General features: G+C 45.3%; 1 long non-coding RNA gene across 1 annotated transcript; it reads left to right on the forward strand.

Annotated features, from left to right (window-relative positions):
* Positions 1 to 11: 11 nt before the first annotated feature.
* LOC129603611 (uncharacterized) lies at positions 12 to 12,207 on the forward strand. Its single transcript, XR_008693686.1, has 3 exons — positions 12 to 144; positions 2,557 to 2,659; positions 5,963 to 12,207. It is a non-coding gene; the product is annotated as an uncharacterized LOC129603611 (long non-coding RNA).
* Positions 12,208 to 19,107: the final 6,900 nt, after the last annotated feature.

Consider the following 19,107-nt stretch of genomic DNA (forward strand, 5'->3'; position numbering starts at 1 on the left):
TTGGTCTCATTGGTCGCCGCGCGCTGGAAACGCCGTCAGCCAATGCGAAGCCCATCCGGTTGGAGTCGCAGCCTCCTTCGGTATTTTGCATAGGGGAAGTGGCGGAGGGAAAAGGAAACTCTTCATCCAGCTCGCGGCCCCATGGTAAGACCTTTCATACATCATAGGAGGTTTAAAGTGGGAGGGGTGGAGAGGTGGAGGGGGGGGGGGGGGGAGTAAACACTTCCCTGTTTACCAATGCCTTCGATCGTAAAAGCTTTGCTTGCAGGAGAGTTTGGTCAATAGATTGACATACAATATGTAAAACTTTTACTCGTGCAGTGACAGGAAGAGTGGCGTAAACACAATATGAACACGTTCTGTTTTACCATTAGTATTTAATTATGATGGGAAGTTATGATATTTAGTATGGAGACTTTTCCGCACACCTGCTCGTTGATCTTTCATTCAGAGCAGCACGCGATACGTCACGTTCCATCCCTCGGGACCGAATCGCCTGACCGTCGACAAACGCGCACGACCGAGTCCTGATTCTTCTCGTTCACGCGCGCCAGTGTCAGAGCATCCACCACGGGGAGAGGGGGGCTCGTGTAAATCGATACGCCTGTGGATCGCTGCGCTCCCAGGCTACGAGATATCGAGTGGATTCCAGAGACGTGCATTATCACAGCATGCTCTCCGAGTTTCCTGTGCACGTTTAGAAGCTATCGTTTATAAGCTCGCAAAACGTTACTTGTAAAACTTAACAGTCGACCCAGTGGTAACAAGGTGCAGTGTCCTCACCCCCCCCCCCCCCCCTCCCACTCGCAGCCAGCCGCCCCTCTCCTCTGTCTCCCGGCCACCCCACCGTCCACATCTGGGAGGAGGACACATGGAAAGCATCAGGTTGGGTCTCAGGAGCTTTTGGGGTCTCCTTAAAGCTAGATAATAAAGATGGATATTTTTTTCATCATGAACACCCAGTTTGAATATGAAGGGAATTAATATCTCGTGTTTGTCCTCTTCGTGCTTTTCGTCACGCTTTGGGTTTTGTTATAGGGGAAACCACGTTTTGACTTTTTAAAATCGCTTTGCTCCAGCCTCCTCCTGTGCGTGTCCCCTGCTTGTCACCCAGGCTCCATCTTTTGGCGCGTCTTCCCCCTGTTGCTCGGCTGTCAGGGCTCCCCTCACCCGGACAATGCTGGAACTGCATGTGTTCGTCAGCGGGTCGGACCTGTGCACTCTTTGAGGTGTAGGTGCCGTGAAGCCGTCTCGGGATGTTTTAGTAAGAAACAGAACTAACATATTTGAATATTAATATTATTTTTATATTTAATATTTATGAACCTGCTAAAGACATTGATCTATATGAAAAAAATCGAGTCACAAAGTCTATTAAACTGCTTTATTAGTTGTTGCGTCACGGCTTCAATCATTCTCCGACCAAATGATTAATCCATAAACATTTAAATAAAACATCTAAAGTCCTTGTCTTGCATCATTGAGGCTTATTTTTATTTAAGTACAAGTGAAACGAGCGGTTACGTTGCAGCAGATCTAATTTAAACTAAATCCAACTTCTGTGCGTTAAAAAACTCGTAGGTTTGATTTGGTAAACTACATGTAACTTGCAAAGGAAAATTAATTCGTTTGTCGTCAGATATATTAAAGACGTGAACCAATGCGGACGATTATTGAATAAATATGAGCGCTGCACGCTTAATAACGACCGCAACCGTTGGTCTGCGCCTATATAGTCCGCGTCAGGTGCGCAGTTTTGCAACCGTCTGTTCAACTTTGTCATGTGTGACAAGACAAAACACGAGCAATCTTGAACGGCTCCACACATTTTCCATGTGTGTATCCATACAATAAACACCCACATAAATATTTCAGCATAAACACAAACACCACGTGGACATTTCATTGTAAACGTTACGATGGGTGACGCGCGTCATATAATGTCATGTACTATTACCGTGCACTTCGCCATTACTGTGAAACACACAGTACGCGTTACCACGTAGGTGCAGCGCGTCAAGCGTGTGTGTGTGTGTGTGTGTTTGTGTGTGTGTGTGTGTGTGTGTGTGTGTACTACTGTGTTTTTATATCTTTCGTGCTCAGTGAAACCGACCGCAGCATTCAAGCATATAAATATATATATATATATATATATATATATATATATATATATATATATATATATATATATATATATATATATATATATATATATATATATATATATATATATATATATATATATATATATAATATATATATCAACATATCGAGCAGTGTGTAATAAAACACTGTAGACATAATTTTAACTAAAGCTAATTTCATATTTTACACATTTCCTAGAAACAAATGCTATTAATACTATTAATTACCTCACGTGTCTATAAAATCTTAATCAGGATTAGTTTTCTGAGTACATGTATTAAAATGCTGCCCGGTATTTAATGCCTCGTCTGTATTATCGTTTATGTTTTACTCTGTGTCCTCAAACGCACCCTTTTCTTAAAGCTCCTTTTTGCAGACACCTGATTTAACTACTACCTTATACTTTGTCAGGGGCCCTAAAAATGCAGCGCTTCCTCCTAGACCTTCTTCAGCGGACACGAGTGAACTCATCTGATGGACACCTGACACCCACAAGGTGCAACCACCCCCATCGGTAAATATTGGTGTTGGTTTTAAGTGTCATCAAAGGCTTCGCTTCCTCGAGTGTTGCTTTGTCTTTAAAGTTTTAGAGGGAATTTGGAGATTTAGGTGAAACGTTTCGCAGCGTTTACGGATGAGCGTGAGCGCGCGTGGCGTGTGTGCTGGAATCAGAGAAATAACTGATGATTTAGGGCGAAAAGAGCCGCGTGCACGTGAAGGGCGCATTTAGACGCGCCGAAGGCCACGCGGGCTTTTCTGGCGTCAGAAACAAAGCCTCCTAAACAAACCGCGCCTGCGACGCAGCGGGTTTCGATTAGCGCAAATTGTGTGCAGCACTTTGGACATTAGCATTTTTAATCAGGTGAATAACCAAGTTCAGATAAACGCTACTTTGCCGTTTCAACAGAAAACAGAACCTGTTTGTTTTTTTGTCATGGTTTCAATATGAAGCACGGTCATTTTTTTTTTTTGTGCCGACGGTTTTGATTTAGTGTTTGTGAGCTCGGTGATCTCAGGGCTCGGTATGGAAATTATTAGGCTGGGTCCAGATTGCAGGCGCAGCGCACCAGGGACGACGGGTTTAGAAGAGTTCTGCAGCAAAGTGTGTCAGGGAGGACCTCCTGCTCTTTATATTTCCACGAGGGCCCAAATAGCGATAGTGAAGCTGCTTGTTTGCTCCAGCAGTTATTCTGGGCCTCACCTATAAAATATAATATTCACCTCTATAGGTGCTAATAAGTCATTATTGCCCATTATTAATAGGGTGGGAGTCAGTGTTTGTCCTGTAGTTAACCAACCAAGCCCAACCTGTAAGAAAGCACCCCCCCCCTTCAAAATAAAGGTTTGTCTGCTCCTATCTGATCCAGAGGCGGTGATGTGTAGTTTCTTTGTGCTCTCGCTGGTGCAGGTTCTGCTCGGCAGCGGGCTCACTTCTTTTATAGCCACGGGACCCACTCTGAGCCGCAGAACACGCCTAATGAGGGCGCGCGGCGGTGCCGTGTGAGACATGCCAGCTTTTACCAGGCCGCGTAATTGCTCGTGACCTTCACTAAACGTGTCTCATGTGTCTTCTTGCTCGGAGTGTAACTTCTAATTGTTACGTTAAAGGAGAGTGTTGACTGTTCTGGTGAGAAGTTGAGAAGAGGTCACGAAGCCTTAATAATCTTAGGGAGAATTTGCTTGTGTATTCATTTGTATTTGCACATAAAGGAGAGTAGGTCTGTGTGTTTACCTTGACGCCGACCTGAAGTGCTCACATCTAAACTTTTAATGTCTGAGCTAACAAATGTGCATGTGACAAGAAGGAGTCCATCTGAAACCGGTTAGGTTTTATGTCATCGGGAAAGGGAGCATTTGAAAGTGGAAACACATTAGCAAAATGAAAAAGGACATTTTCCCTTCTGTTGCTATGATTTGTGTCATCACAAAACATAAACAGACCTCAGTGTGAGTTTTTATGAACTGATGTCTGATCAGGATTTTGGGGGAACGACGGCATATTTTTGTTGACATGAAATTAGAGTTGTTGAGCTCTTTATCCGTTGCACCTACCTGGAAACGTGTTTTGTCTGAACGCTCACGTGTTAAGATGAAGCAGATGCTTTCAGGGGGCTCAAAGCAAACAGTTCGCAACAGCGTCTCCACGTGTGTGAAGTTCACATTCTGCTCAATTTGGAAATCACAATAAAACTGAGAGGAAGCTGCAGATCGGTCATTTAATTGTTATTGTTCTATTTTCTTTTATTTTCATGCATGGCACAAACTGAGCTCCTTGGAACGTGCATCAACAATAAATTCCAGTGCCAAGTTTTGTATGAAGCATGCGAGTGTTCACTTCACGGCCAGTTAAACCCACAGTAGTAGTGTTGCTATAATACTGGGCTTATCTCTAAGGCGCTTAATTAAGATACAACACATGATGTCTACAGGACAAAAAAGCAATAACAGACAATATTAGACAACGATCAGCCCTTTGATAAAGTTAATATTGATAAATGTACATATCAGCAGGGTCATAAAGAAAGGTGTGATCGATATCCTGATCAGACACAGATTTAATTTGACATCACTAGTTAAATCAGTGTAATGTGCTGCACATTACACACACACTGATTTAGATAATGATACTTTCTCCTCAGGGAAAAAATAGTATTACATTCTGTGGTGGTGGCAGAATTATTTACATCTCGCTTTGGAAAGAATTCAGCTGTAATAACATTTTCTTGTCTTGTTCCACATTTCCACCATCAACAGTCGCAGACAGGGATCTACGCGCTGACTGGGCAGAAATTCAGCCCATTGTGTCAAGTCATGACATATTATGTTGTCGTGGTGGGGGGTCAGTATTTCTCTACACCAACTTCTGAGCGTTGCTGTGTTGATGCTCGAGTGATGCTTTGAACGCATCACAGGGAACGGTGGGTAAAGCCAAAAAGAAAAAGATGACAGCGAGCGCCCCCTGTGGCCGCGGGCGGAACTGCCCAGCGTCGAACAAAACCAGAATGCAGCCGCATTAATAGTTTAGGACAGACGCTTCCTCGAGTCACCTGAACCAGCGACACACAGGGAGTCTTATAAGCTGGATAAAATATTTTTTGAGTCACACTTGTTGGCAGAGCGACTCAGTCATATTCAGTATTATCATCATCCATGCTCCTCATCTGTCCACACTCAGCCTGTGCAGCCATTATCACAGTGCACAGCCTGTTTTTTCCTCCCATGCTTGGCTGTTGTTCGGTGCTAGGGCTTCTATGGGCAGGGTCTGTTGTCAATTAGGAGTAGGGACCTTAATTACTTTTGGACCACTTCAGACTGCATCCAGGGCTGATTCATGCCTGCCCTACTTGGAAATCAGCCCGGGCAGACGAAAACACGGGGTCACACCTGGAAATCGACACAGTTGTCGATTTTCGCACTAAATGTTTATGATTAACATTTGACTCCTAGCTTTGCAGTTCCACTTGGTGCTCGGTGTCTGAGATGAAATGCTACTTAGCTTTCGGCGCTTCGGTTCAATCTCTCTCAGTACCACTCGCGGCGATGTGCACTTTACATCCACTCGGGTGTCTGGACTCTGCGATCGCTGCATGTTTCGCCGCCTCTGAGCCGAAGAATGCGCGCTCCACACTGGAAAAGTCTGCAAAGGGACATTCAAGGCCATCTATTGGAGGCAGTGTGATATCATTTTCCGCCAAACCAGAAATCAAGGCCTTGGGCGGGCCTTTTAAATGTCAGCAATAGGGGTACTGTATGTTTTCTGACAGTTGCTCCTTTTAAGATTAATGAGCTTATGAAAACCGTGTGTCTTCTTCCGAAGGCTTCGCTGAGGATCCGTCAGTGTTACCAGCATATGCGTGCCATCCTAACAAAAGAAACCCTGAGGAATGACTGAACGCTGACGTCACAACGGAGGAGCGTCAGACTCCACGTTCGTGTGTGAAAAACATGGCACTGAGCTAATATGGAGCTAGAATCACATTTATGGTGCTGCATGTAATAAATGGAATGGATACAATATAAATATGAGCATTAAGGAGTGATCCTCTGCTGTTCCAGCTGTGCAGAGCCGGTGCCGATCCATGTGCTCTATCACTCTGGCCTCCCTGAACTACAGCCAGATGCTCATAAATACATGCCCTTATTTCCACCCTAGCGCCGATGCCAGTCGGACCGGGGAGCGGGTTTGTTTTGGGAGGTTCTCAGCACATTCTACGTTCCTCATAATGTAAAGGACCCGCTCCGACTTCCTGAATGCGCTGCATGCATTCCTGCCTGTGCTCGTCTGTCATGGTGGCAATCCGCTGAAAGCCGGGGCGCCTCGGGTCCAGTGTCGGCATAACGGAAACTTGTCGGTCCCGACGCCTGGATTAATCAAGTGGAAGCCTCTCGTCCCCCACGTCTCTCATCTCATCGGCTCGCCGCGTTTGGAGAGAATAGGCCCGAGCCCCCTGAACCCCGATGATGTAGCATTGAGGAGCTAATTGGGCCCGGCACAGACCGGGCCTGTGGCGCAGGCTGCAGCCCAGAGCGAAGGAATGGGACATGTCAGCTCACACGTGGTGGTGGTGAAATGTCTGACATGTTTGCGCTTCGTAGGGACAGACTGCCTGCAACCAAGCCTGGACTTGCTGGCCAAGAACCCCCCCCCCCTCCGTTTTCTTTAGCGTGCTCCTTCCTGAACGACTGCACCGCTTAACCTTGTGCACACAGAACCCCCCCCCCCACACACACACACACACACACACACCCATGAGCAAGTGAGAGTAACTGAAATACAGAAAGACAGAATAACTGAAACAAAGACACGTGTCACAAAACAAAGAGGATGAATATTATGAAACAATAAAAAAACTGCTGAGTCTTCATTTTCAATTCATTGTTCATTCTTTGTTTTAAATCATACAAAATGTCACATATTTATTTAATTGTTTTAGTTGCGAGCGTAATCCCTGTGACTGATACTTTTTCTGTTACTTCACTACCTGGTGGTTCTGTCCGTTGATTTTCCTGCAGCCTCCTTCACCTGTTGTGGCGTTGAGTCTCCTCTTTTCAGCCTGTTCCAGACGAAGCCACTCGAGTCCAAACCAGACACTAAAGTCACGCTTCTTCACCCACGGGTTTGTGCTTTTGGCCCCTTCTTGCCCCACACGTCGAGCTTCTCTTTGCTGGACGTTCATCTTGGTCTCATCGCTGCAATAAACCGCTTGTGCAGCTCGTTCCTCTGCATCTTCTGGATAATGATCGCACACCTCTGCTTTGTGGAGGATCAGGAATGTCACCACTTGTTGTTGTTCACAGCTTTCCTGCTGTTTTTCCTCAGACGGTGCTCTGCTCTGCGTTGCTGCGTTTTCATGTTGTTCATATTGTACTTCATGCTTCTCGTGGCTTTTCCTTGATGTAAGTTCCTGGGAATGCTGAAGTTCAAACATTTGTACACTATTTATCTTTTGACATCAAACATCTCCAAGGACGATATACGCAAATGAATTGGCCTGAATCAGTAAATTATCTAATATTTAAAACTTTGTTATTGGACTCAGCGTACATAAAATATTGTGCATTGTTGTGTTTATTCTATCATTCATAATAGAAATTAGCATGATACCATGCATGAGACCTCAGTCTACTGTGGACGGCAAGACAATGGAAAATATAAACAGTTCGCGGTTAGAGTTACAAGCGGGATCATGATTCATGTCAGGCGCTGTTGACATCAGTTGTAATTATGATGGTGCATGTGGTGGAACCCACATGGACCCATGTTATTTGTTGGAGCCCCTTTGGAAAATGTAAAGTGACCAAACAGCGTTGCTCAATGCCTTTGTTGATGTAACCATATTTGAACTGTGTACACCCATATTACGGCTAATTATGGGCTCGGCTTCCTAGAAGATTCACGGTGCCATGAGATGTCAAGGAGAGTTTATTCGTCAGGTGTAATTAGAGGACATTTGGCGCCTGGTATGAAATTAAAGGAAATTATTCTGCCCCCACTGATCGTTAACTAATTATACTGAACCAGATCAACCAGGTGTCATTGTGGGCTTTGTAATGTCCTGGTAACAGGTTCAAGTTAATGCAACAGATTCACAGATGGAAAAACCGAAGGGGTGGAAGCTTGTTGTCAACAACTGTGTTGATAAATCACAAAGTGCAATTCATGGTACAATTATCTCCAAGGGAGAGGCTGCGGCCGAGGGTTTAAAGTGAGCCCATATGCCGCCGACCGCAACCTGCTGCCACATCTCCTAAACATCCACAGAGATGGAACTCTGCACTCCCCCCCCCCCCCTGCACAAAAACAGGCAGAGAAACAATTACAACATCAAATGGGAAGCGCGGGATCAGACGGGCTGAGGCTTTGCTTGGCTGAGAGCCTCCTTCACTCAAAGACATGCGCCGCGTGCCGGCCGCTGACGAGGGAGGAGAGGATGGAGCCGGCGGCGGACGGAGAGCGCGGGGAACGCTGTGCTTTGTCATCGCAGTGATGGTGATTGCTTTAATGGGAGCAACACACGCTGCCTTTTCAGCTCGATCTGCGAGCCAGACCCCTGACATCCAATCCGAGGAGCTGGAACGATCGATGATGCTGATGGGAGCAACGTGCTTGACTATTATTAATATTAAATTTAATATTATCTAAGTCATTAGAGGCTGACATGTCATTTGCAGCTGTTCTCCTTTTATACGTCCTGTCCTCTGCGACAGTTACTGCTTCCTGCTTCAAGTATGTAATAACTACAAAGGAGTCCCAGTACCTGAGCAGCAGTGTAAACACTGGACAGCTGTGTTTCTACTGTACATACAGCAGGAAGCAGTAGCGCCTCTCATCTGCATGCGTTTGACGCCGAAGAACAAGTTTCAAGTGCGGGTTTCCCCATAAATAAACTCTCGGTGCTCAGTTATTTCCTAAAGTAATTTGCTGTTTTGACGACGACGGTGAAGCGGCCGGGTCGAGATGTGGTGACTGCAAAGGTCAAAACACTGGTTCTGCTCCCTGAAACCTGCCTCGCCTCCTTGTCACTGAGTCACCGGTGGCTTTTACACACACTGGGAGTCCGAGTGAAATCCTCTCCAGGCTTATTGGGCAACAGGACCCGTGTCCCATCCCTCTGTAAATATGCCTCGCATTCAAAGGTGTTGGAACCGTCTGTACCTGATTATGAAGACACATAATCCAGCGTCAGCGTCCTTATCACAACTTGGCACTGGCGTGTGGAGCGTTAAGCCGGCGTCATCGCCGCCGACGGCGGCCTGAGAGCGTTAGCGTTAGCATTCTGCAGCTGAAATGTGTGAGTTGAAGCTAAAAATGGATGTGTCACCGTCTCCCCGTCTCACGCTGAGCTGCTCCCCTGCCCTCGCTCTCTTTACCCCCGACTTGAGTGCAGACAAGTGGCGGCAGGTCCGGGAGGACGGGTTTGATTGGCTACTTTTAATAGTTTTCTTTTCTCTGCGTGCACATGACTGAAAGAGACCATTTTCCAGCTGACTGGAAGATAAATTAAAAGATGAATGTCTTTGGAAATTGGAGGGAGGGGGTTATTGTTATTCTAAGAGTGTTATTTATGATGACTTCAGATATATAGATGAAGGATGACTGTAGCAGATGGTGTGACATCTTTAACAGCGTAACCTTTACTGGGTGACGGCGGAAACAAAGACCAACAGTAAAACCCTGAAGCCCAAATTCTCATTCTTGCAGCCGTTTATCTTTTTTTTCCCCTCCTCACCTCAGCACTCTGGGTCATATCGAGTTCTCAGGCAGAAGGCAGATAGCTGTGATAGCAATCGACAAGATGGTGCAAAGTGATGACATGTTTGCAGAATCAGCCTGTCTAACCAGGGCTGGCTCACGGTTGAGTGAGAACACGTAGCCGGTTGCCCATGTCATCATAGTTAAACATTGTCGAGGCTCCGGCTTAGCTGCACATTTTCGCCTTGGGAAAATCGCAAAATGCGGATCTAAGCGTCCAAAGCAGGGCTGCGCTGATAAGTAACGTCTGATTGAGTTACAATGGATCTCAAAACAAGAAGATCAGGCCGAAGCTGAGCGAAAGGAGGCTTTTTGATTAGCTCTGATGACTATAAGGGCTCTGGCTTAACCTGTGAGGCCCTTTAAATGGCTGTTTAGCAGGATTATAAAAACTCAACTAACTAAACTAAACTTAGACTTTACCAAACAAACTTGCTATTTCTTCATGTTCATATCTCCTCTCTGACCTTTGGAGTTTACAGCAAACAACAAAAGGTCCGTTTATGGTGATGTGACAGCCCACAGTCGCCACATGACACGTCGGGTTTTGGCAATTGGACATGTTTTATTAAAACGTGACGGGTGCGATATGTACAGTACAGTTCGTACACAGAACAACGCGGTCTCAGAGGTGCATTAGCTTGTTCCTCCGGCGCCGAGCACCTTGGGCAATGTGTTTTGTTTTTTTTTTTTTCCAGAACAACCCTGCCTCCGCACATGCAGCGGCACATGCAGGTGCTGCAGACGATGGGCCGCTGCTGAGAGAGAGAGAGAGAGAGAGAGAGAGAGAGAGACAGAGAGAGAGAGAGAGAGAGGGCAAAGGTGTGGTGTTGGGAGGGAATGACTTCCAGACCTTGGAGTGAACCGCTTCTCGTTTGGGGGAGTTTACATGTAAACACCCTGAACATGCAGGTGGAAATATGGGCCAGTAGGCATAAATACATAAATAGCCCTGATGTGGAGTTCAGGGCATTTTTGCTAGGAATGGAATATTTTAGAAAGAGAGAAAATAAAAACATCTTATTGTTTTATAAGGAAACTTGTTTGTGTTTGTGGCAGATGGAGAAAATGACCACCTGCACAGAATCAGGTCATAAGAGGACTTCTGAAATATTTACTTTTGTGTTATTACTCAAATCAAACTCATTTGGTTTCTTTGTTTTGTCTAATGCAGTTGAATCCCTTGTATACAGTCATACCTCACGTTCCTCTTCTGTGTGTCTGCTACCTGGTCCAAACACTCCACCGTCTGGCCTGAAGTGGAAGCTTCACTTAGCTTTGTGACATTATTGACATTCAGATCATATTGCATCTCATAACAAGAGTCATAACAAATATTAGGAAAGGGAAAAAATAGAAACTAAATGTAATTTTTGTTAATTGAAATTTACTTTATGCTTTAGCACGTGTTTAGAGATGTCTTAATACATTTTGATTATACGAGATCATGATGAGAATGTGTTTCATAAGTGACTAGATAGAAATTTAAACAAGATGAGCTCAGCTCTTAAAAGTCAGAGAGGAGGTGAGTGTCTCTCAGATTTGAGTTTTGCCTCAGATCTCATCTCCGCCACTAGATGGCAGCATTGTCTCACAAAAGGAACTGTGTCTCTGCTACACCGCATACAACTGACAGCGTCTTCCGTCGCACCATCTTTTGCTTTCTAACATTACATAAAACTCTTCCATATCATGTGTTGGTCTGGTTGAATTAGAAGCAGAGGTGTTGAGATAAACCCAGGCCTAGTGACCTAATGAGAAAAGGTTAGTCTGACCCATTGCCAGAAGGAGGCAGTCTTTGCCCACGGGTTTTATCATTGTCTCTTTATGGAATGAGAAAGGCCTAATTAAAGACTCACAACAGAAACCTTCCTCCACGAGGCCCAACTATAAAAGTGCTGTGTGTCATCTACCTCCTTCTATTCGTCCTTTTATTTATCTTTAATAAACTTTCATAAGTGTTGCACTTAAAACATGTTTGTGTCATTTGAAATATTCACTATTTAAGGTGTTTGTTTAATTTCTGCCACGTGAGCTCTGTGATACAACGCGTCACCGCCACAGACGTGGTTCGCGCTGCCAAGGTCCTCTTCTGATTAGAATATGATTCAAGTGATGAAAACTGTGACCCCCGCGTTGTCCTTGTTAATCATCACACCTCCTTTCACGGGGGGGACAAAAAGATCCGGAGACCGCACGTTCGGCCGAGCCGAGGGGAACGTGATGTCTCCAGAGTGAGTGACTGCGCCGAGAAGCTGAAAAGACACCTGTGATTGATGCCACGCCGCGCGAGGGGAAAAAAAAATACTGACGGCTACGCCGGCGTTTCCTCGCCGGGTTCAGCAGTGTCAGCTTCCCTCTCTCTCCATCCTTCATCCGCTCAACCCCGTCCCCTCCACGATGAAAGTCGAACAAATCTGCTGACATTGATCCTGTCTCCCCGCCCGGCCTAATTTCATTTCAGCCCCACAGAGACGACTATCTCCCGAGATCTTGACAGACAATTGTATTTACTATTTTCTTTTCACAAGCCAATAAAGGAGGAGCCGTTATTGCATCAGATTATATGAAAAACCGTTTAATGATTCCAATTTATAACTCTAGACTGAATAATGATACAGTTAAGAGCTGACAGGCCATGATAAATGGAGGCTCATATAAAACATATTTAGTGTGAAGAATGGCTGGAGATGAATTGCACAGTGATACAAACTCATGATAAAGAACAGTAAGAGCCACTAGAAGACTTAATAATGTGCTATTCATTTTGAAGTGATTTTGCTGGTTAATAAAAGAGCACAAATTAAAAAAATATTTATTGTGGAGAGACGTGGAGGAATATTGGGCCCCTCGTCTGCAGACGCAGCCCCCGTCAGCCAGCCTAATCGCTCTGCATCTCTTTGGATTGAAGCTATCAAGTCCTCAGAGTCCCAGCTCAGTGCATTTCATTGTCGCCCCCCCCCCCCCCCCCCCCCCCTCCATTCATTTCCACGGGTGTTGGACATACACCATAAAGCTGACAGCAGCATCAAGTGAGTCATTTCATGCATACATAAGTGTTCCTGCAGGACGCACCTGCTTGTTTTTGGTGTTGCAGCATCCTTGAAATGCAGTGTGGACACGTCAGTCACAGGGAAGGAATCATTGTACGCTGCGTCGCTGGCTGTGGTGAGAAACCATGGTCAAGTGGTGAACCCTTTGAAATCCTGGTCAAGGACTAGAGTCTATATGTTAGCGTTGAAGCAAAGGACAGGTAGTACATTAGCGCGTGAGGCTCCTCAGAGAGAAAAATAGGCCATTGAATGCACCAGATACAATGTGCTCAGCGGCGCCTTTAAGAGACACAGTAATCTGATCCTACCTGTTTGTTTGCAGCAAAGGGTTCAACAGAGACTAATGGCCATCCAGCTTATTTTCTGTGATCCTAGAAAGAATCCATTTTTATTTATCTGCGCCTGATTGTAAGCAATGCTTCAGTCCTCAGGTGGCTTTTCACACATTTCCAGGCCTCTCGAACGCACTCCATCGCCTCTTTGTTGCTCGGGGCGACGACCACGAAGGAAGGACACCAACATCATCATCCATCTGTCTGTCTATGCATCCGTCCATCCGTCCATCCATCCATCCATCCATCCATCCATCCATCCATCCATCCATCCATCCATCCATCCATCCATCCATCCATCCATCCATCCATCCATCCATCCATCTGTTTAAATAATAAAAAATAAGACGCTAATGAGAAAATGTAAATCACAGGAAGGCGAGAAAGACTCTAGACTCTATTTGACGAACACGTAATGAGGGAGCGTCGTAAATTACCCCAGGATCATGTTCACACTGACACCTAAGAGATAGATGAAGGAGATGCTGCCGTTGTTTTGTGGTTTTCCTTTCCTGAATGCAGATACAGAGGAGGCAGAGGATGATGAAGGGGAGCACATTAGAATACACGACCCCCACAGTTCGGTCTGTAGTCAGAGTTGAGCTCTGAGTTCTATCCTGTTCTGTTTTGTCTGACATTTACATACAGCACAGTGTTTTTGATTATTGATAATATCTGATCTCACCATTGCTGTGACATGATGTGTGAAAAAAAACTTCACATGACCTGTTTTGGGGAATCACAGTTTGAAGATGTCTCACTGAGTGACACTCGATCAATGTTCCATTGAAAACCTAAATACGCATTTGTGTCCCAGCATCCACTCCAGGACTGGGCCAGGACGCGGAGGGTAGCACGGTAGCAAGCATGGGAAAACAAACCAGGCAGGGGCCTACGAGGAGTCGAATTGTTCCTCTCAACAGCCTCCTCCTCCAGATGCAGATCATCCGTGATTACCAGACAGCTCGGGACACACAGAGGCCAAAGCCCTTGTCAACCCCTCAGAGACAACCTAGCAACACCTTCTGTCCTCATCCCTCCTGGACACCCGCACACCGCCTCCCCCCAAGGCCTCCCATCCAGACCCTCAGTCCTTGGAAAAGACCCCAGGCCAGCGGCGAACAAGGGGCTCGTGAATAGGCGCTGGACCGGCCTTTGTCTCGCCCTACTGCAGATCCCCTTTATTTACACAGGCTTCAATGCTGTATGTTTTCGCGTCCCTTAATTGCATTGGCCTTTGGTGCCCCTCGGTCAATCAATACCGACATCAGCAGGTCAACTGAGCATGGTCGTTACCGACGAGGAGCTTGTAAATGCAGATACACAGCTTGGCCCTGACCCCCATCCATGTATATATATATATATATATATATATATATGCATTCTACAGCATGATATGTGTGTATGTATTTGTCCATTGGCCTCAGAGAAGGAGGGGGGGGTCGTCTCTAACTGCAAACCACCATGCAGGCTCTCGAGACCCCCCCCCCTGATAAATCCAGTGGAAAGCTCAGCTCCATCATAACAATTTTGCTGACCCTTGACTGGAGGAGACGAGTTGGAGAGCGAGGGAGTTGACATACCTTTACCAGCACTGAGTGTGCGCGACCAAGCATGATCACGAGAGGCCGGAGCCACTCCTGTGTCCAATTCAGCGATAACTCTCTAGTGCGGCACCGTGGCAATGTTTAGACAGACCCCGGACATAATTATCTTTTTGTGTACTTTAATAAGGAGACATCCGAGTGTTCTGATGACTGGGACACGGGCGCCACAAAGCTACCATACAGTGATATTATCCCCTTCATTCCATGTAATTAAAACATAAATAATTAAATGCCACTAACTAACGTAACTGGTATGCAAATGTGACGATTTAGCGAGTTGAAGAACAGAGGGATTTTTTTTTTTTTTGCCAAATGGGGACCATTTAAAGTTGACCTTTGGAAATGTTATTTTGAATGCAATGCGATGGCGCTGTTTAATTTGAAGAGGCACTTATCTCAAAGTCAACATCTTACTTCTGTTTTCCTGACGCACACTCAGTCACCATATATTAGGCAGTAGCCTGGCAACCACAAGAGCAGCGCCGCACCAAATGGCCGTGTTTGCAATATGACGGGACCGCCGCGCTCCTTACCGCTGACCCCGCCTGCCATTTTGTTTCTGTCCTGCGAAGGTGTCAGTGATAAACGTTACCTTGTCTCAGCAGGTGTGCCTGGATGGAGGGCCCTGTCGCACGGAGGGGGTCACCAACCCCGCAGTGTTTCCCCCCATTTATTTGAATAATGGCCCATTAGGACGGCTGGATGTCCAATGTTAAAGTAGCTGTATGTGTCTCCTAGATAAAAGACATAATTACCTGAGAGAGGGAGGATGTGTTGGTGCACACTTTCCTCAGCTGGGCTTCAGGGCTCAGGATTATGACACGCTGTCACCATTAGGTGGCGACAGAGGGAGACGTAGGGGCTGAAGGCCCCTGGATGTGTGTCTTACTCACAAAACAGCACCACAGCTGCACAGCTCACAAGCACAGACCTAAAGTCAGTTCATGGCAGCTCTTAACATTTAAGTGCAATTCTGACATTTTGGCCAAATTCTAAAACAGAAGCTATTTTCGGACTTTCTACTGGACTGGGCGTTGGCGTTGAGCTCCGACTGCTCCACCGCCTTCATATCTGGGTGGATTTTACACCACGGAATGCTCCGTTTCCAATATATTTAAATAAGCGACGGGGGAATTCATTCACTTTGCGAGAATGAAGGTTTCACTAAAACTACAGTGCGCATGTTTCACACTGTTTCGGGCAATTACTTTTCTCATTGAATTGCATAGTATCATGGTGAACAGAGAGTGGGCAATTTGTAAACCTTTGCCTTGCTAAGAGACGGAGTTGTCCTTTTCGCTCGGCATTGTGGCTCCTTTTGCCTTCCATAATTCTAGTTCAAGAGAGACTTGCCATGCAGTCAATGGCGCCGTGGATAGGAAATTTGGAGTGGTATTTATATGAACCAAAAAGATTGCCAATTAAAGATGAGTTCTTTATCATTTATTTGCCCTTGGGGTTTTATACCTCAATTGCTATCACCTTATAAAAGCATCCTTTTAGCGGAAATAATAGAAGCCCATTTTCGTGACCTCCTCTAATGCATTTCCATCCATCTTCGGTGCTTCGAAAAAACTTTTCACCTCTCCCACAAAACATGTTAATTGCCACTGTGGGCCCAGTATAAAGAAAATATCTACACGTTAATTATCCAAATATGTTGGCAACCCATCTGCGGGAAGCCATTGAGATTACTAAATTGTGTTTTTTTTCCCCTTTTTGCTTTCATTTTGGATACATTGTTAATCAAAAGGCTTCAGAAATGTGCAGATGGGTAATCCTTGTGTCTGCGAGGAGCAGCCTGGTTCAAGGTGAGCGTTTCATGCCCCTAAGCCCTTCTGTTTCTCCCCATTGTGTAGTTTAGGTTACATATCCTGATGGGACGCTCACTGTACTCAAATGGACACTTTCCTTGCACATGTGTAGACACACACACACACACACACACACACACACACACACACACACACACACACACACACACGCATGCAGCCTCATACTGTACGAAGCTTGGCCTTCAGCAAGCAATTATGTTTTTATATATATAATTAGTAGTTTTGGTGATTTAAAGCAGAGAAAATGATTTTATTTCCCTGTTCCATATTGTGGAGCCAAAACTAATATGAATGTTTTACATCAAACTTCAAAGAGCTGAACAATATACGTTATAAGAGTGAAAGACCTAACCTCTAAACCTCTATGACACAAACTATTTGACATGATGATGGAAACCAAAGAAAAAGCACCTATAATGAAAATGAACTGGCTTCATTCAGCACCATAGTAACATTTGCCAAACACAAATTTTCTTGTATGGTAGCTACAGTACGATTCATAATCAAAGGTTCCCAACGCTTTCTAAGCTCTCTTTGATTACAGCATTTTGAAGGATACCCAGTTTCATTAACGAGCAAGTGTGATTACACGTTCTATCTTCAAAGTTAGTTCCCATTCCATTATGGACTTTTCTGTAATAGGCTGTAAATACGGAGGGCGTTCATATATCAAATAAATACTTCAGCTCGAATTAGGATAAATAAACATTTGTCGGGCTTTTTTGAGGGATATTGTGTCACCTTGTTACAATACACTGCTGTGCTTAGTGTTCTCATACTCCAAACCACCAGCTGAACCCTTGGATCCAGTGGGGGACGCATTCCAAACCACTGCACGATGATTCTTCAACGCGTTTCATCACATGGACTCTGCTTTTGCAACCAATAACATTGTCTGGCTCTCGTTCAAAACCGCGACGCTGCCAAAATTTTATTTAACTCCTGATTTTGCTCTCCGCCTGCTTCAAACCCCCCCCACTCTCGAGCGGAGAAAGCGTGTTATTGTTGAAGTGGTCATAGCTGCGATTTGACACTGCCGCTTTGTTTTCACCTCTGAAAACAACTATTGTCCACCGTGCTGACACTGACCCTGTCAGGTGACCTTTCTGCTTATTACGCAGACGCACGGCTGTATAATCACCCTTCCGTGCAGCCAGTCATTGAACAGGAAAGCAGCCTTTAAAGTCACATATCTGGCCTTTGCTTTACAATTTGCCTACATTAATTCTGAGGCTTTCATGTTTGAAGGATACCTCCAGTCTCTTCATTTATGCTCTCACATCAGTGGCTGTAACATCCACATTACCTGCCCTCTCTGATGAAAAGTCAGATTGGATCAGTGCTTCGTTATTATTCGGAGCAGAAGAGATTTTCTAGCAGATGACCTCGACGTGGACGTGTGTTTTGTACCCAAATGCCCAGGGACTAAAATGCTTCCAGAATGTGGCAGCTAAGTACTGTGTTCTGAGTAGTCTGTGCTGGCCCTTAGCCTCTGCAGCAGGGTGTACAAACAGCTATATGGCTCTTCAAGGCCAAGCGCCGGCCTTGCACCGGAGACTTCACACTGGGAAAGAAGGATATTCAAGTGTAAAGTTATTCAAGTAATGCCCACAAACGCTTTCATGCAACCCATAAACCTGATATTTCGATGGACACACTGTAGCACACGCTATGAGTGTTTTAAAAGGATTCGTTTCGCTCACTCAGCCTATTACTTTCACGCCGTTCGCCCCCCCTCCTTCCTCCTAACCTCCAGTAGGTAACATAGCAAGGCAAAAATGTTAAGACCGGTCGCCCTGCTCTCCACACCTCCTCCAATTCAAAATGCATTGTTGTCTATTTAGAGGTGGCAATAATCCGCAAAGTTGGACACTTTGTGGGAAAACAACTCCTCTCTCCTCCATTCACTCGCCTTAACACTGCAGGCGCCGAGATCTAACGCTTAAACCTCTCTGAGTGCGTTTGTGAAGGAAAAAAAAACGCCGAGCCTTTCAAAGTGATGGGAGACCAGCTATCATCATGCGTGAGCCTCACCCGTACAAGTGAGCCCTCAGGTTTAATTAAACTTTTTTTTTTTTTTTTTTTTTTAAGTGTACCTTCGGTGAAAATCAGCCCCAGTTTTCCTGGCATTTGTGCGTCGAGAAGCTCTCCCTCTCCTCGCTCCCCTCGAGTGGTCGATACATTAAAACGTGAACTGATTGATTTCAGAATGCTGTGCCATCAGTGTCCTCACACAGCCATTAACTACATCTGAAGTATCTTAGTCATCAAGCTTTAGGCCTGGGATTGATAATAGCTTGACCGGCAGGGCCTATCTTACCCATCCTTTTTCAGGAGGTCTTGTATTTAGCACCCAAGGCACTTGTGGCACAAGGGTATTCA

The sequence above is a fragment of the Betta splendens genome, chromosome 22 (genome assembly GCF_900634795.4).
Source record: "Betta splendens chromosome 22, fBetSpl5.4, whole genome shotgun sequence".
Taxonomy (NCBI): domain Eukaryota; kingdom Metazoa; phylum Chordata; class Actinopteri; order Anabantiformes; family Osphronemidae; genus Betta; species Betta splendens.